General features: G+C 37.2%; 1 protein-coding gene across 1 annotated transcript in view; it reads left to right on the top strand.

Moving 5' to 3' along the window:
• TENM3 (teneurin transmembrane protein 3) overlaps window positions 1–20,334 on the top strand; it is a 2,279,939-nt gene that overhangs the window by 1,215,456 nt on the left and 1,044,149 nt on the right. Inside the window, exon 5 of the mRNA XM_050789940.1 lies at window positions 3,102–3,264. The gene's annotated coding sequence lies outside the window, so the exon portion shown is untranslated. The remainder of the gene's footprint in view (window positions 1–3,101; window positions 3,265–20,334) is intronic.

The raw sequence follows: 20,334 nt of genomic DNA, 5'->3' as shown, positions 1-20,334 counted from the left end.
TACACAATAATAAACCTGCTCTTTCACATGTAATTGCCAATGATAAGACAACAGAACTAGACCATTTTATCCAGAGCTTCGTTATAGCTTGCCTTTGGATATAAGTTCTACGACTATAGAAGACGTGGCAAATTAATATACACTAACGTGGCCGATTTCTCTGAATGAGTTAGCTATATGTTCAAAAAATTTTACTGGTTCACCTAGGAAAAACTATTCTGTGAGTAGATACAATCTGTTTGTTTTCCAGGGCCACATAGCTTTATGTGAGTGTATACACCCAAATACAATTAAAAACCAATAATCCTGGCCTCAGCTCGGTTATTTTTAAATCATGAACAAATTAAAATTTGAATTGGAGCTGATTGAGCCTCCATGATTGTCTGTGGGGACTCACTGTTTCATAAACCCCCAGTTCACCAAATGAATATATAAAACAGTCTCTGCCATGTTGACAGGAACTAAAGGAGGCCCATTGAAGTATTAGGGGAAAAGGCGATGCGTGCGCTTTCTTGTCCTGAAGCCGCCATCTTGGCTGCTAAGAGGCGGAACCAGGAGAAACATGTGGCCCATAACACAATCACTTCCTGGGGAGGTGAGCCTCTTGGACCAAGTCAAGTATCTAATAGAGTCTCAGACGACAAGAATCTTTGAAAAACAATGTGAATTTTCTGAAACAAGGGTTGGGGAGATGAACTCAGGTCTTCCATCAGCTACCATTCTTCAAATACAGACCAAGTTCTCTTCCTTGGAACACCATGGCACCATTGCAACCAATTTCAGAGCAAATCCCAAAGTCTAGTACAGACACATTGCTCCACTTACAGTTTAACCTGAACTTCCACTTCAGCTAACTTTGAAAGGGCCCATCCAGCTGAGATTTCATGTAGAAAAACAAAAAAGTTCTTATTCAGGAAAATGCTTACTTTTACCCTAAATCCTAATGTTAGCTTCCTGTGGAGCTACACATTTTAGTAATAAGAAAATTCATATTTTTGGCTAAAAGCACAAAAATGTGCTGCCTGTTCTGAAGCCTTTTCCTCCTGTCATGCTCTTAAGAAACACGGTTCATAGGAACTGACAAGGCATGTATAACAGAGTAGCCCTGGTCAATGTCGCTAGAAGGTGTCTTCAGATTATAAGACCACATGTAACTTCTTCAGGGGGAAAAAAACGCTGACAACACATGAAGAGGCACATCATGAGGTTTTTCTGCTTTAAAAATAACTGCATTCAGTGTCTGTTAATTTTAACATGTTCTGTCCTCAGTCTATCATAAAAATAATTTGAGGATTGCTTGGAAAACAGAGATTCCTGAGGTAAATAACTTGCACATAACCATAAGACACAACACTGTATATGTTAGTATTACCATTTAGACATCCTTGAGTACGATATGCCCAAGTGGTCCTCTGACTTTGGGATATGCCCTAGCTTTAATGCAAATAAAATTTGTGCACTGAAAGACACAGTAATGGTACTCAAATGCAGGATGTGGTATTACATAAATTTATCAGGCGCATGAGATTGGTGTAACCAGCACAATTGCCAACTCGTATCTGGGGAGTACTACTCTATGTATTGTGCAATAAACATTATACAGCACAATAAATGAGGAAAAATAGCTGGAAAAATATGTGAAGGGAAAGACCTGAGAAAGCATTATAAAATATCTTTATGAACATTAACATAAATGATGGGTTACAATTTTCTAGCTTTATTCTTCTGACAAATTGTCCGTACAGTAACGTTTTCATCGTACACTATCATTTAGAAACATACTGCACGAGCTATATACCTGTAAAATCTATAGTTTCTTTTGTCAGGTTTGTGGCTGTTATTCAGTACATGTCAAGTATGCTACTTAGGTGGTAAATTTATAGTGTATACAGTAACTGGATTTCCTAAACACCCTCCCTTAGAAAAAATTAAATGAAATATAACAGCAATGAGAAACAGTGGAACACACGTTCTGTTCTTTTGAGCCAGAGCTTTCCAAATCATCTGCCCATTGTACTGGTCCTGTTTGTTAGAAACACCCTTACTCTTATGACATCATTTATTTTGTGCTCATTGTTCTTGGCTTTATATGTCCCCATCATCTATAACCTTTCTGAAGGCAGAAATTTTGTACCTCTGCTTTTTCCAATGCTGATGTTTTAGAATATTTAGGTTTGGTAATTTCTTCACTATTTCTAAGAGTAGTGTTTTGATTGTTCGGTAGTGTTTCCTTTTGTTTTCTCTCGAGTCCCTACATTTTTAGGTTAGTTTTCCTATTTGCTTTTTTCCAGATATTGGCAAACATTTGTTTTCGTTCTCCCAAGCATGCATTCTGAACCCCCCTCCTTAATTATGGAGGGGGAGGGGTTAATAGCTATGAGTAGATATATTTTCCTTGTAGAATCTAAACTAGCTTTTAAAATTTGTTTTCCCTCCCTTAATTTATAAATATTTTAATCAATAATGTATCTATTATTTCCCAAGTGAGCCCTAAGGAGTATGTTTGATGGCCTCACACAAGCCATTCCAGGAGAACAGCCTGTCTCAAGCAGCTGACACCAGTGAGCCTAGCTAGTTTTTACCTCTCTCGAGTCCCTGTATTTTTAGGTTGGCTGGCAAGGGCACACTCCCTCCATCACTGAACCCATGAAATTGATGTTTCGTGCAAGTCCCCTCACTTCCTTTTGCTGAACTTGCACTGTATTGCCCGTTGCATATTCAGTCAGAAGCTAGCCTGGAACAAAAAGCCAGCCATCAGAGAAAACGCCTGTCTGTCCTCAACGTTGTAATTGCATTCAAGCAGCATCAGCTCTGCATCGATAATTAGACAGGGGTCCAGTAATTATGTTGGCAATGAAACAACATAGTCTAAATTTCAGCGATTTCATGAAGTTATTGTCCAAAGGTCGAAACCAATGTTTAAGACTGAAGCTCCCCCACTTACTCATAATGTCACAGATGACTGAGAACTGGTGCCCTTTGCATTGTCTTGAGCCCCTTCCAATTGTTGCCTCTTATACCAACTAAAGAACTATACTTGCTTTCATATATGACATACTTGCTTTTAAAAATCTAATTAAAACTTTCTTTTTGGTCCTTAGGTAGAAAGATGGCTCTGCTGAGATGAGCTCTTAATTAATGCACTGAGAGCCTGCGAGTCCCACCTCTCAACAGGAATGATTGACGTCCAAGGATACATAAATTACACTAATTGAGCTCTGCCTCTATATAGGCTTTCCACAGCCAACTCATCAGAGAAGCTAGGTGAGTAGACCAGCATCAAAAGTTACCTCAATATGGTCTATGCTTTCCCAAGGGGTGGAAGAAGAACTTTGCAGACTATCGTACATTTATTATCACAGAAGACAGTTCTTTTCTTCAGTTTTAAGATGTAGGTTTTTTGTTGTAGGTTTGTTTAGTTATAAAAATTAGCATTTTTAACATAGCCATTGAAATTTAAATAATCACATTCTCTTCACAATTTTCAAGCAGCAAAACTTGCAAGCCAATTACAGTATGCAAAAATCACTTGGCATCATTTGTTGATATTAAATTGTGTTGCGTAGCAACCAGTGCATATGCTAGGGAAGGATTGTTTGAAATCAAATCCAATTTTAGTCCCTGAATTTAGTTTTCAGAAATTTACCTAACTGTAAACACACCTAATCCCCAGCCTCAACCAAAGCACATACTGAGATGTTTCTTTTATATTTATTTCATCCTGAATGAAATCTACAGGTATTCTAAAGCTCTTACTTCTATGAAATTTAATAAACCACTTGGCATGATCTAGGTGGTTTAGTAGTCTAAAATAAAATTTATAGACAGGACCATTTGCTAAAAATGAACAAAATTATACTACATTAGATTTCTCTATTTATATCTTGAAATTTTAAATGACAGATATTTTTAATATCTTAACAATTATGAAAAATTCAGTTTTGATTATTTTTGAGAAAAATAGGAATGATATGAGAATTTCAGAATATTAATTTTATTTAACATGGTTCACTATGAATATATATGTATTATTCAGACAAAATATAAATGGGACTTGAGTCTTACTATATGCATTTTTAAAGGAGAGCAAGGGAATGGAGACCACAAAGAACTCTAGTTTAAGAAAGGATTAAGCATAAGTGATACAACAAAATGAACAGAAGTAGAAAAAGCGAATGGTGAAAACCAAAGGAAAAAATAACAAACAATAGAGATAACTGCAATCAGTCTTGAAAATGATAAAAATTACCAAACCTACACATTCCAAAAAAACAGCACTGGAAAAAAAAAAGTCAAGAAAAAGGTGGCAAAAGGAAACAAGTTTAGTTTCAGAAAATATCTAGAAGGGACCACCAGGAACTAGTAACAGAAACGAAAGAGAATTCAGACTTTGGATTCCTGAAACATCCGGGAGAATGTGTGGCTTCCTCACTTGCCCTCTTTCCACTCCGATGTACTTTGCTGTACCTACTGTTTCAAATTGGGAAAAACAGGGAGCCCCACTTAAAAAGAAAACCATAAGATGGCTACATTTCTATCAAAATAGCTTTGTTATTACCTGTGAGAAAAGCTGAAGTGGAGAAAAATTGAGAGATATCAGAAAATCCTGAGCTGATGATCTCGTAAAAAAATATAAAATGCTTTTAGCATCAAGGCTGTCTTTCTGTGACTGAGATGGAATAAAAATGGGACAGCTTCTTGACTGTAAGATCTTTTTGTAATTTGGTGAAGCCCAGCATCCAATACAATGTAACAAGGCCACTGAAATATAAATAATATAACATGTTTGTTTTAAAAAGTTATTTAAGTGTACTGAGCATGAAATATATACCTCAACAAGCCAAGGTGTTTATTTTTATTTTCTGCAATTGTGTGTTCATACCACATTCATTCATCATAGATAATATGCTAAGTAAAGCCTGGTACTTGAAGTGGTTTTCTATGAAATTATGCTTGAGATGACCTAAATCTATTAGTATCTCTCGAGAATCTGTATATTTAATAATCATGAAAAGGCAGTATCACTGTGTGCTTCATTAGTCTCATATCTGTAGAAATATTTATTAGTTAAAAAAAGGAGCATATGTTCATAATATTGGCAGATAATTCTACTTGAGTTCGCATATTTTTAATGCAGTTAACTGAAAACTCAGCATGCTTTAACAATACTGCCCTGTCAATACCTTTGGATATAAGTTGGTAAAATGTGCCTGAATTATTAGTAACTTTTTTCTTTGTACATGTTGGATGATGAGAGTGCTGGTGGCTGACAGAGGCCATCATTCATTACGAAATGGGGCCTAGTCAGCACTAGAATGAGCGAGGGCCACCCTGTCTCGGATGGAGCCATTAATATAATAACCTATCACTCAAACTAATAAAACCAGCTCAGTCTATTCTGTTTCTGAACATGGACTACCAGATCCAAGTTTTCCATTGCTACATTACATCACAACCGTATTATTATTAGTTGATACATGAATGACCATAGCAGGAGAAATGGTGTTCACCCTCTAGCTACACATAATATAATCAAACCTCAGTAAACTCTTCTCTGTACTTCAAATCAGAACACTTATCACTTATCGCTTGTGTCATTTGTTAGGCATCTTATACTATTTCTTCATTTAAAATTCACATAGTTCTTCAGATGTGGGGCAATTCAGTGAGCTCGGCAATTTGTTATTCCACTACTGTTTGACCTTGCTTGTAACTTTAACAGCAATTTTTAAAAATCTGTAGGTTTATTTAAAACCTTTTTTTACCTTAAAAAAAAAAAAGAAGTATATAGAAAAAAAGTAACAGATATCCTATCATTTTGCTGCCATTATAATTTGTGTTGTTATAATTCTGACTTCTGAAAAGTAACAATATACATGGTCAGGAAAAACAAATACAGAAATTTACAAAATTCTCTCTCCTCTAAAATAATTACTAGTTATAGTTTCTTAAAATTTCTTTCATCAAAGTGCATACTTTAAAAATATCTATATATCATTTATGCATTAACTCAACAAATGCTTAGTCAGGGCTTTTTATGTACCGGAAACTATTTCTGGTGCTAGGATTGTAATATTAAGCGAAACAAATTTTTTTAAAAAGACCTTCTGGCTCTCATAGGGCTTATATTCTTGTGAGAAGAAACAGACTATGGACAGAATAAATAAGAATATAGATGGATGTGTGTATGTGTGATATGGTGATAAGTACTATGGAGAAAAATAAAATAGGGAAGGATGATTGGAAGTGCTTTTGTAAACAAGGAAGGTCTTTCTGAGAAAGTGATACTTGAGCAGGTGAGGGAAGGAACCCTGCAGATATCTGGGGAAATCATTCTGGGAAGAAAGAAGCTGATGCAAAGGCTCTCAGAAAAGAGACTGGTGAGGCGAGTGCAACAGAGGGGCTCAGAGAGGCGGAATAGGCAGGAGTGTGGGCATCAGGGCTAGAGTGGCAGGACAGCCACAGACTCAGAAAATGGGGGGGCATGCATAGATTTTAATTTTTCATCTATGTAAGATGAGGAGCTTTTAAAGGACATTTTTTCCTGGATGTGGAATTTTGGAGGATTTTGAGGACAGAGATGCCATAATCTGATGGATATGTTTTTTCTTCAACTTTTAAGTTCAGGGGTACATGCGAAGGAAGTACAGGTTTGTTACATAGGTAAAAGTGTGCCATGATGGTTTGCTGCACAGATCATCCCATCACCTAGGTATTACACCCAGCATCCATTAGCGATTCTTCCTGATGCTCTCCCTCCCCTCCCGTCACCCAATGCTGACAGGCCCCAGTGTGTGTTGTTCCCCACCATCTGTCCACATGTTCTCATCATTCAGCTCCCACTTACAAGTGAGATCATGCAGTGTTTGGTTTTCTGTTCCTGCTTTAGTTTGCTGAGGATAACAGCTTCCAAATCTATCCATGTCCCTGCAAAGGACATGATCTTGTTCCTTTGTATGGCTGCATAGTATTCCATGGTGTATATGTACCACATTTTCTTTATCCAGTCCATTAGTGATAGGCATTTAGGTTGATTCCATGTCTTTGCTATTGTGAATAGTACTGCACACAAGTGTCTTTGTAATAGAATGATTTGTATTCCTTTGGGTATATACCCAGTAATGGGATTGCTTGGTCACATTGTATCTCTGCCTCTAGGTCTTTGAGGAATCACTGAACTGTCTTCTACAATGGTTGAATTAATTTACATTCCCACCAACAGTGTAAAAGCATTCCTTTTTCTCTGCAACCTCACCAGCATCTGTTTTTTGACTTTTTAATAATTAATAGCCATTCTGACTGATGTGACATAGTATCTGATGGATATTTTTAAGGGATTTCCCTGGTTGTTAAACTCAAAACAGACTAAACAAGAGAAAGAGCAGAACAGGGATGCTAGCTGGAGACTATTGCAAAAATCCAGGCAAGGGATGTGGGCAGTTTGGAACAGAACGGTAGAGGAAGAAGTGGTCCCAAGCGGTTTTACATTCCAAATGTATTTTGAAAGCACAGCTGCCAAAATTTGCTGATAGATTGGGTATGAGATGAGAGATCAAGAAGAGCCAAAGATGACTCCAAAGTTTTTGGTCTGAGCAACTAGAAGGATGGAGTTGTAATTTATTAAGGTAAGGAAGACTAGAAGAACAAGTGGGTTGAGTTGCAGTTTGGACCTGCCCAGTTTTAGATGCCTCTTAGATTTCTGACTGCAAATGTCAGGTGAACAGTGTAATCTGTGAGTCTACTTTAGATATTGGTTGAAAATAGGAATTCAGGGATTCTCAGCATATAGATGGTATTTAAGGTCATCTGACTGGGTAAAATCATGAAAGGATTGATTGTGAGTAGAGAAGAAAGGAAGATTGAGGGTTTAAACGTGGACACCCCAATGTTAAGAATTCAGGATTCTGCATAGTAGCCAATAAAGTGGAAGGAAACCAGAAAAGGGTGGTTTCCTGGATGCCAAGTGGAAGCCGTTTGTAAAATTCTGTCATTATGTCAGGGAATGGGAAGATTGGCTCAAATTAGCAATGTTAGGTCATTGGTGGTGAGAGAGAAAATCTAACTGAGATAGGCCCAAGAGAATAGAGGAGAGAAATTGGGAATTGGAGAGACTGCTCACTGCAGGAATTTTGCCATGAAATCAGATGTAAAAAATGAAATGGTAGCTATAGACAGAAGAAGGGAGAAAGCGTTTTTTAAAGAACCGTGTTAGTATGTTTTATAGTTGTTATATTTGTTAGGAATGATTCCATTGACAAGGGAAAGTGAATGATGCAAGAAAGAAGGAAGAACTGTTGAGGTCCCCTGAGGTCCACAAGAGGGGATCAGACCTACGGCAAGAGTGCAGGCTGAGCTATTGCAAAGTAATTGCCATAAGTAAGCACAAATGCAGAAAGGGAGATAGATAAGGAGAGAGCTTGGGGAAGGTCTCTTCTAACTCACTTCTCCGTTTCATGGTTAATGCTATATACAAGGTCATCAGCTGAGGCTGAGGATTGTGGAAAAGCACTGAAGATACTGAAAAATGCATGAAATTGTGATTGGGGAGGGAGAAAAAACAGAGTGGGGATATAATATGAAAACCCAGAAGCACAAAAGGGCTGTGGAGGTGAGTGATCCCCAGTTTGGCCTGTATGTTGTGTAGTTTTCGTCTGGACATTCGGCTGTGCACATGCAGATAAGGAGTTGACAGAGAACTGGATTTAACAATAGTTGGGGTTTTACCAAATGAGTATTTAGAAACTCAAGTGGAACAAGTGAGTTGATAGTGTGGTAGAGGAGGTGACTCTAGGTCAGGACTGTGGAATTGAAACTGGATAAGCAGATAAGGGAGAGGGTGAGGCAGAGGAATGGTGTTAGAATCAAAGGAGTGTAGGTGCAGCTGCAGGGTGACTGAGTTCCCTAGGGAAGGAGCTGGAACTGAACTGCAGGAGGAGGGAGCCTTAACAATGGGCTGCTAAACATTGAGATAATGGAGAGGTTATTGGTAAGAACAAATCTAGACTGCAACCATGTGAGTGAGTGGTTAAAGGAGAGTGGATGCTGGAGTCCAAGAACTTTGGTATTCCAATGGGAGAGGCCAGGCTATTGAAAAGACCAGTGTGGATATTCAGGTCACCCAGGACTTTGTCAGGAGTAATGTTGGAAAGGGTGAGAGTAAACTAGGATAGAAAATCTCCAGGGAATGCAAGCGAATGGCCTGGGGGGTCTGTAGATGATTACAAAGAATGGCTCTAAAGGGGTGATGGAGTCTGATGATTCAAAGATAGGGTATTTAAGGAGGTGGGGACAGTAGTCTGTGGGTAGTAATTAGGAAAAATTTTTTCTTTGGCTGTATGCTTTCTATTGACAGCCATTTGATTATCTACCTATCTTATTCTACCTGTATAACTATGACTCTGCTTACCACTGTATTTTTCTCTACACAGAAATCTATAAATCTATTTGCGTCTTTTTTTTTTTTTTTTTTTTTTTTTTTTTTTTTTTTGAGACAGAGTCTCGCCCTGTCGCCCAGGCTGGAGTGCAGTGGCATAATCTCTGCTCATTGCAAGCTCCGCCTCCTGGGTTCACACCATTCTCCTGCCTCAGCCTCCCGAGTAGCTGGGACTACAAGTGCCCGCCACCAAGCCCAGCTAATTTTTTGTATTTTTAATAGAGACGGGGTTTCACCGTGTTAGCCAGGACGGTCTCGATCTCCTGACCTCGTGATCCGCCCGCCTCGGCCTTGCAAAGTGCCGGGACCACAGGCGTGAGCCACCGCGCCCGGCTGCCTCTCTTTTTATCATCTCTCGTACCTATCCCCTGAACTACTTTCATACTAATCAGCTATTTCTTTTTTTGCCTATACTAAAACGTTTACATTGTTTTACACATTGCTTCCTCCCTGTTTACTTTTGATGTAGATTATTAGCTTAGAGATACTCGACACATTCTTTTTAATAACTGCTTACTCATGGATGTGCCAAAATGTATTTAGTATTTTTTCCCATTGATGTACCCTTTTGTCATTTCCAATTTTCACTATTACAAAGAGTGTGGTTATATATCTCTGCATATGTATATATTTGAGACATTTTGCTTCTGTATTCATGAAGTGAGTTCCCATCAGAGGGTCAAGGGCAAGTGCATTTAAAATTTGTTTTTGTATATAGCCTAATTGCCTTCTAATAAGATTATACAAACTTATACTTCCACCAACAGCAAATGAGAGACTACTGTCCTCATACCCTCTCCCTTAGCAACATTATTTATTGAGGATTTTAAATTTTTACTAAGTTAATAGAAGAAGAAATTTCTTCCCATCCGCTATTTATTTGTATTTTAAACAGATGAAAATGAATATCTTTTCATCTGTTTATTGGGCATTAGAATTTTCTATGTCTGTATATGGTCTTTCTTAAATTTTTTGTACTTTTTAAAATGAAATTGAACTTTTTATTTTGAGATCATTATAAATGCACATACAGTTGTGAGAAATAATACAGAGAGATCCCAAGTACTCTTTGTCCTACTCGTAGTGGTAATTCTGCAAAAGTTTAATACAATATCATAATCAAGATGGCTATATTGATATAGTCAAGAATGTAGTTTTCCTAATTTTTGCCCACTTTTCTGTTGTACTAATTATCTTTTTAATGATTGATTTGAATATTTTACTTGAAAATTAAGAAAATTATTATTTTATATGTATCAAATATATGTTTTCTCCCAGATTTTCATTTGCCCTTTGCTTTTATTTGTTACATTCTTGCTTAATTTTGTCAGTCTTTGACTTGTGAGTTTTACATCCTGCTTGGAAAAGTCTTATCAACTTTATAAATAAATTTGTGTTCTAGAATTTTTATGATTCTGTTTTTTACATTAAAATGTTGATTCATTTGAAATTTATTTTGAGGTAGAGAATTAGGTGAGAATCCAGTTTTCTTTTTCCTTCAAATAGTTAACCAGTTTTTTATGTTCCATTTATTTCAAATGTTACTGATGTCACAGGCAAATTTCCATTTGCATTTGTGTTTATTTCCACACTCACTTTGATCTCTCTCATTCTCTTGGCATGTCTCTGCCAGCATCTAGCTATGCTAATTATTGTACCACTGTGATCTGTTTTAGTACAGGACAGAAGTAAATGCTCCTTATTTACTGCTTTCTCCTCTCCTCCCCAAGGATTCTCCTAGTAATTTTTAAATACGTATTTTTTTAACCCAAAAACTTTAGTATCATATTGTCAAGTTAAAAAAATTTCCATTGATTTTTTAATTTGAACTGAATTATTATTAAATTCATGCATAAATTTGAGGAAATAGGATATCTTTGTACTGTGTAATCTTCTTAGCCAAGTGTATCGTAGGTTTGATCATGTTCTTATTCTCTTTTGCATTTTCCAGTAGAGTTTTAAGGTCATCTTATATAGACCCTGAACATTTTATTTATTTACATTTATTTCACAAGAACACGCACTGATACATAGTCCTTAGTGTTAATTTGGTCAATAACAGAACAGAGAAAAGAAAATATTAAAAATTCAAATGCCCTCAAACTCACATAGTCATTTGTTTTATAGATGGTAGACGACTATTTCTGTATCTAAATTACTAATTCCTAACGCATAATATTTTGCCCATGTTTTTGCTAGTGACAGTTTATACAGTAGCCAGAAGGCAAGTAAAGAAACAGATTTTTCATGTTTTCAGAGGTAGGTGTCCCTGAAATAAGCATCCTGTGTACATAAAAAAAGTAAGTTGTAAAAATAAAATATGTTAGGTTGGATAATCATCTATAATGTTAACAGTCCAATTGCTTGTCATGTAGAGGAAGGTTGTGCTTTAATTAAGCAATAAGACATGACAGGGTGTGAATTATGGAGTAATAATTCTTGTCTAGTATATTGTTAGACAGGAGGCCGAGGGCCAGGTGTCACTGCATACACCATGCATAAATTATTATGCTGTAACTTCAATCTAGAATATTATAGAATAATTCTAAAATATTTTTCAAATAATTTTGCTAAATAAGACATATAAGTCAAACATCTTTTTAAAATTCTATGTTAGAGGACATTTATTATAATGGCATAAGATCGAGATGCTAAAGTGAAGTATTTACTTTCAAGGAAAGACATAGCAAGAAAATACAATAGTAAAGTTGGCTTCATAAGTGGTTATTCTCTAAACAAGATTGTTCTAGAGGAGATTTCTAGGAAGAAGATACATTAATTTGACTTTATCCCTTGTGATTAGAAAAAAAAATGGTAGGAATTGTTTTGAGAAATTTTAAGAGAAGTCCTTTCTGGCTTTTTTTCCTTCTTCTCAAAGCAGCACTAACAAACAAGTAACTCTAACATAAATCTCCCTGAGGAAAAAGAAAAATGCATCTTGCAGAAAGAACTTGGCAAGGGTGGGGCAATTTTACAGATTTTGGGGTCCTTTAAAATCAGTGTAATTTGTAATCGTAACACTTTCCCCTGTACATACTATTTTGACGGTCCTCTTTTGTAAAGACGTTAAAACAGATCTCTTATCACAAGAAAACGCATTGTTTGAAATACTGCTTTTTTAAAAAAAAAAAAAGAAAACTCATTTCTGCCCATTCAAAAGAAAAATATTTGAGGGCAAGTATGTGACTGTAATAAAGAGAAAGTCTCTGTCTGCTTTTCATCTGCAGAGCACTCTAGCTAGCAGTGTTTCAAAAGACGATTTCTTTTTAAAGTTATTATATTTTTGTGCTTTTATTGTCAACATTGTACACTTTTAGGATGGTTGGTGTGTTCACAAGCTCAGCTTCTTTTGTGAATATTGCAAGATGAAAGTTATATTACAACTTCAGACCATTAATTTTGTCTCAAATTCTTCTTTAAATTAATGCCCGTTATTATCAAATTTGACCTCTTTCTGTAAGTGGGAAAACTAGAGTTAGTGTAATGTATGGATCAAATAGTCCTTTAACAAGGTGCTCTCAAAGGGGTTCCAGAACCACCCACTTGCCTGAAATATGTCTCTTACTGTCTTATCACAGGATCATTAATTATTTATTTCTCGGGATTAATCTCTGTGTCTTCAGTGATCTCTTATCAAAATGAAATCCCTCCCAAGTCAATGAGATAGAACCCACCGATCAGTTATCAACCTCTTAACAGAGATGAGTTTGTCCACCTGCTTTGGTCCATGCAGAAAGCAGAGAAGAAAGGACACGGGAAAGGGATGCTTTATTGGACGTGAAAAGTAAAGGTTTCCAGCCACGAAACTTGGGTGAGGTGTTACTGTGATCCTGAGCTACTGGAAGGTGGCTTGAAAGCTCACTTTGTTCATGGTTGGGGGGTAACAGAACCTCAAGAGAGGAGAGCAGAATTCTGAGTTCTTCAGGCAAGGGTGGACCATGTCTTATTTGGTGCCTAGTATGTGTCCTAAATGATGAAAAAGTTAGAGAAAGCCAAAGAAAATTTCATCTTCTGTGCTTAACAGTTTTACCAACTTTATCACTTATAATAGGTCCATAGGTCTATCACAACAATAAAATAAAACCCTTTTTAGCACTTTCTTCTGGTTTCTGTTTAGCTGAACTAGGCAGGGTTAACTTTTCTACTCAGTGGATCCAATTACTCCTTTTCTGGAAATACGTCTCCGCAGGATTTTCTTCCAAACTTTTTGTTGTGTCAGGTCAGCCTTAGGAAAGCACTCATTCTAGTTCATTCCAGGACATTAATTAGCCCAAAATGTTTACTTTTATAACACCCCACAGATTTCCAAGCCCGGAATATCACATATTGGGTAGATTTCAAATAAAGCAAAGAGGCCGCAACTGTCTCTTATGCTTCTCCAAGATTTGTTGGGTCAGTTTTGGGCCACCCACATGTTGGGTGGTTCTTAGAAAGGGTAGCAGATACCCATAGCATTATCTTTAGAGAACTGTGATACAAAATAATGCTGTTGGCTTTCAACAAGGTCAGTATGCGATGGGGTGATTGAAGAGCACCTCTGCATTTTTAGAAAAGGACAGTCAATTACTGTGTTTTGATTTTCATACCAGCATGCCCTTGACTTAGGCTATGTCTGCTTCTACAGAGACACCCCTGCTTTAAAATATTCCAGCATGCAATAATTTGTGAAAATATTCCTTTCACCAGCTGGCTGCTTGTTCAAACTGGCCACATGACTAAGTTTCAGCTACTCATACCACACAGTAGGATGACCAAAATTGTATTTTATATATTTATGTTTACTGGGATACATTATTAGCACTTATTTTATTAAAATCTCCATGTTAAAGATTCAGGGTCATTTACTTCATCAAAGTTAGCAATAGTATTACGGGGTTAGCGTTAATTTGGGGACTGGAAAATGGAGCCACATAAAGCTCCTCAGTGAATGAAGAGTCCACTTTTTTAACTCAAGAATGAATTTGGAAGCTCAACTTATTTCCAACAAACCATCTTGTTTTCTACTGATGTTAAAGTTAGAATAATTTTTAAAATTGAATTTAGCAACTACTACAGCCTTCCAAAGGGAAAAAAAAAAAAGAAAAGAAAAGAAAAGAAACTGCCATTTTCCCAATCTGCAATCCAAGACTATTAAATTTCTTCTATGACCCATTCTAGGAAGTTTCTCCTCACAGTGTTGTTACGCACCTGCTTAATCCAGAAACGATTACATATTTTCAGTGTCTAGAGTGCTAACCATCCCACCTCACTGATTACATATTTTCAAAAGTACAACAACCTAAGGGAAGCCCTAGGATAGTGGGCATGAGCACTGGCCTCCTCACACCAAGAACCAACAGTCATTGCTACAGAAAAACCCTGTGACTGTAGCCATAGAGCAGGTGCTGGCACTTTCCTCCATCCAAGTTTAGTTTTTTTTTCCCCACGTAAATTAGTTGGTATCACGCATTGTTTGTGTTGGGGTGGGAGTTTTGATTGAGAATTTTTGTCATGCTCTTTTGTCGGGGACAAACACTGACCTGTAAATTAAGAACAGAAAAGAAGGCGGAGAGCCCATGTCACAACTTGCCTGCAGGAGCCTGAGCCTACCCCTCTCTACTAGGTGTACCCACAGGTTTTTTGTAATCCATCACCTTGATTCTTACCTCCTGTTTCCTAACTTGGCTTTCTTGTGTTTTATTTCAATTCCCTTTACCAGATTTGCCGCTTTTAAACTCGTTAGCTTAACAGTAGCAGCCTGGACTCACATTCCTAGTTTCTGTCTTATAAAGGCCATTGCTTTTGATATTCTCAGTCTCAGGCTGTGGCCCAACTATAGTTCTCTCCACCACACCAGCTCTGCAGAAGGGACAAGAGACTGGTTTCTGACAAGGTCACCCATGACGTAAGTTGTTCAAATTCCTTGTTACTACATTTGGATTTTAAAATGGAATGTAGGTATCTCTCACCTGTAATCCCAGCACTTTGGGAGGCCGAGGCAGGCGGATCACCCCAGGTTAGGAGTTTGAGACCAGCCTGGCCATTATGGTAAAACCCCATCTCTACTAAAAATACAAAAAATTAGCTGGGCGTGGCGGCAGGTGCTTGTAGTTCCAGCTACTAGGGAAGTTGAGACAGGGAAATTGCTTGAACCCTGGAGGCGGATGTTTCAGTGAGCCGAGATCGTACCACTGTACTCCAGCCTGGGTGACAGAGCAAGACTCCATTTCAAAAAAAAAAAAAAAAAAAGGAATGTAGGTATCAGTGAAAACAGAATAAGGAAAGTAGTATTTATTATCTCACACTCCAATGGTATTGTTTTATTTTTTTGGAGTGTGAATCATTCACAACATACTCTGGTTTATTTTCTCAAACCCCTGCTGCACAGACAGCACAGAACAGAAAGTAAAATTATGACAAAGTAAAGTCAACAGTTGGTAGGAATTTCTATTTTTGTTTCCAAAATGGAAAAAAAAAATAGATCTTTTAAAATTACGGCATATAATGTGATCAAGAAAATAAAAAGGAGTACTGGAAAAAAAAAGAAATTAAAAATAGCTCAGTGGCAATTTCATAACTGATGGGACTTATCCCATGTGCTGGAATGAGTTTAAAACCTTTACCTGCTGTCACTCACACCACAGAGATTTAGTGTCCATGGCTGAAACCTAACATTGGATGCGGAAGTATGTGATTATGATTCATTGATTCATCTTACAAATGCATTCCTCTGCTTAATAAGTGTCATACTATTTGTTTAAAGGAAATAAGAATCCTCAAGTTTGGAAGCGTAAAAAAAAATAGACTCAAAGGATGAGAAAGAGCTGAAATACTTGTGTACAAATAGCATTAGGACACCTGAAGGTAATCAGATCTGCACCTGGTATTCAGCAAACTATAGGTCAGGTGTGCTTCACACAGAAATGCTTTAAAAGTGAGGAGGTTGGTGGGAATCCTATATAATCAGCCACTGTCAAAGCATAAAAGAGAAAAATATCTCCCTCATGAAAGCAAGAGCAGAGGCAACCTATGCCATTGAATCCTTATCTCTTGGATTCCCTTCTCTGCTCCTGTAATTCAAAACATGCAGGCAGCAGGCTGTACAGATGGAGACGCAACAGCCAGAGTCCGCGCGGAGCATTAGAGATCTGGCTAGTTGTCTAGTTAACAGTCAGCTATTTTTGGATAATACCCACAGTTGTTTTTGCAAAAATGAAAAAAAAAAAGATGGCTTTATCTTGAGTTCAGTATATAAAAGTATTTGTACAGGTTGGTGCTTGGGCATGAGCCGTTTTTCTCAATTTTAGATTATTTGCTGATTATCAAGCTGACTTCCTTTGAAATCAACAGCAAACAGACCCTGTTGAAAAGACACTAGGGGTCACATTAGTAACCTATTACAGTTTTAGTTCCCAAAAGAAATGTTTTAGGTACTGTTTATTATTTGCGTGTAGTGTTGTTGTTTTTTACTTTGGACAAACAGATGGCAGAGTGACTTACAGATCTCCTTGCATGGCATACCCACACATTGTACTAGGTACAGAGGAGGGACTATGTAAGTCTGTACTCATCAAAATGATGGGCTAGGATTCCTCAGCCGGCAGGCAACACTGGGGAGAGTTAATAGAAGTTGGGAGCTTAATGAGGCTTGATTCATTTAGGTAGTAAAATGATGTGGGGAAAGAAGCAACTGTATGAGATGGACAAGTATGTTTTTTGCAAAATACTTTTTATACATACAGTTATGTCAGCAGATATTTAAACAATCTTTTATGCTATCAATCAGTTTACTAATCACAAGTCTTCAATCAAGTAACTAGACTGGCAATCACATTAGTGTATTTGACAAAAGCAAGTCTTGAAGTTATCTATGATGGTTTTAACAAAATAAAAGAAACAACAATAACAAAGAAACAACTTATTATCTTCATTTAATGCCTTTGCCAGCACTATGTCCTATATCCCAGTGACACACATATACACACACATACACACAGACAATCACATAATCCTTGCTCTTAAATTGCTTATAAAACAATAGGGAGGAAAAGACGGATGTAAAATAACCCATATTTGTAAGGAAAATACAAACACTATGCTTTAGATGTTTCAGTAGAAGAAAGAGACACATTTGGATGGAGAAATGAGGAAATATTTCATGGATAAGAAAGATTGTGAAATGGGTCTTCAAAAGATGGGTAATATCTCAAATGGTAAAGAAGGGAAGGACATTTCAATAGAAAGTGCCATTAGCAAAGGAATGACAGTGGAGAGGTATTAAATATGTTTAAGAAATGATTACTAAGCCAATCTGGATTGGACGTGAGGGTTGTGATTGGTAGGTGATTATAGAAAGCTGGAAAGGTAGGCTGAACCGTGTTCTGGAGGGCCTTGGATAGCAGGCGAACACAACTACAGTCATGACTCTCGTTTCAGAATTGGACAATTCTAAAGAGTTTCTAATTGTCTCATAGCAATCCATGTCTGATATTTCTATTCCATTATTAGTCATGACCCTTAATTAATATAACCTGCCATCTCTAGAACATGAAAATGTTATCGTACAGGCCAAAGGATTCCTCTAGCCTTGATTATTGTTACCTTTCCGAAGACATTATCAAGGTTACGTGTTTTGTTAGATTTTGGAAAGTCAGCTCTCAAGGGCAAATCTGAGGGTTTGCTAGTTGCCAGTGAACTCTTCCTAGTTTCTCCTGCATCAGACATGAGGGTCAGCTCAGTGCCAGTTGCTTGGGCAATTTTATTGCCAAGATGCCGGTAAATTAAAGTGGCTAAGTCCTTGTTCTCTCCACATATCCTAGACACTAGCCTGTGTTTATTGCGTTTTATTCTAATGACATTTAAAAGGAGGGGAACAAAAGGCCGCCTAATCTTGTATCCAGTTGTTCACCATTCACTTATTTGCAGAGTATTCGGTTAGTTTTTTCATTATTCTCTATTTTTCTTTATTATTTCCATCTAAAACTTTCCAATGTACCAATTTTGCAAGTGTTCTTTCCTTTTTTATACTCTTACTGTTTTATACTCAATGCAATTATTTTCCTAGTATAACATGATTCTAGGAAAAGATTCAGATTGTTTTAATTAAAAATCAATTATACTTTGGATAAACTAAGAAGTTTGTCAAGCTTCTTAAAAGGATAAGAGCCAATTAATTTAAAAATTTGAGTACACATACTGTGTTTGATGGCTTGAATCTAAACCCAAAATTGAAGTGACCATTCAGAAATCAGACCAATTATTTATATTAATTCTGTGAAATAATTATATTTGGCCAAATTAAGCAGCTTTTAACTCAAACATGTACTCCAGAAGACTTACTATAACACATGTGGCTAAGTGACATCAATACATGCAATTCTGTCACTTGATCCTTAGTAATGCTGCTCTCTTGCCTTTCCCGTTCTCTGTGGATTGTTGTGGGAATAGACTACTATGTATTTGTAAGAGTAAATATCTATCAAGGTTTGTTGGGTCTTGATGAATTCAATACTAGTAGTGTTTACAAGACTGTCTGGATTTCATTATGGTGGGGAATATTATATTTCCCCTGATTGCTGTCTCTTATTTTATAACAAGCAAAAAGGAGGGTAAGTAGGTGATCTCTGGTGTACTGTCGCCTCATTGATAGCAGTTGAGGGCACTTTCTTGAGAAATATGTGATCATGACCTACCAAATCTCTAAATAATCCCTCAGTGAGCGCCTCTGTGCTACAGGAGTTGGCCGCTAACCAGGAAGTGGGCTCTCCTGATTTCACAGCTCAAGAAAAGCAAGTAAGTGGATGTAAAGATATCCAAGACAAAGGGTGACGGGGACAAAAGTTGCTAGTGGCTTTTCCCATATGCTTTGTCTAATGGAGAAATAACCAATTCCCTTCTGCCTTGTTATCCTAGTGAAACAATGGAAGGGTTACCTCCCCTCTTGCCCAGTAGCATAAATAGGAAAAAAAAAGCACCTTAAACTTCACCTTGGTTTCATTTGGGTTTGGTTCATTGTTGGTCAATTTCAGTATTATTGTTTTGATAAATACATACATTTCTTTGCTGATTTTTTGTCTCTTCAAAACAATGTAGCTTATCACTCTGTTTAAAATACTAATAATAAAACAGTGGAAGCCTATGAAACAGGCGCTGTTGGAAGGGTCAAATTGAATGCTGTGTGCTCCAAGGTGGCCTGTGCAGGCAACAGGAGTAATAGGAATGATTAAACCCTGTCGGATGGGGTTAGGTTTTTAGAGCTTTCTTGCCTCATGACAGGCTGTGACAGCCGAGTGGCACTGAAGCAGAACAAACTCCAATGGCAGTTTGCTGTGAGCAGTGCAACTGTCAAAACTGCTGTACGAAAGCAAATGTTAGGGCTAACAACCAGCAAAGTTTGCAACCTGACTACTCACATGCTGATGGCCAAAATGTCTTCACAAGTAAACTCCAGGTTATTCTCCTGTCTAGGGCATTTCACTACTATGCTCAGGACTGCCTAGCTCCTTCTACGCCCTGGGGATTGTCAACTTTCCATATTAGAACAAAGCATCCTTTCTTTGGAAAAGTACTAGCTAATCCTCCTATACTCACATAGAGTGCTAATATACATGTATGATCCATACACAAAAGTACTAGCTAATCCTCCTATACTCACATAGAGTACTAATACACATGTATGATTCCTACATATTTTGTGTTGGGGGCGATCACAGGCAATCCATAAAGAGAAACCCTGTCCATGTGTGAAATCTAGTTCCAATTATGTTGCTGTGAGAATAGGTTACAGCACAGATGTAAACCTGCCATCACAAATAGGGTGAAATACTTCACACCCAAAGCTAAAACAGTGAACTTAGCATTGTCACCAGTTTCTTGAAAAGTTGAAAAAAAAATTACTTTACACCCATGTGGTTTCACAGGTT

Source organism: Macaca thibetana, chromosome 5 (genome assembly GCF_024542745.1).
Source record: "Macaca thibetana thibetana isolate TM-01 chromosome 5, ASM2454274v1, whole genome shotgun sequence".
Taxonomy (NCBI): Eukaryota; Metazoa; Chordata; class Mammalia; order Primates; family Cercopithecidae; genus Macaca; species Macaca thibetana.
Note: the sequence above shows the minus strand (reverse complement) of the source record. Positions and strands in the feature narration are given on the sequence as shown.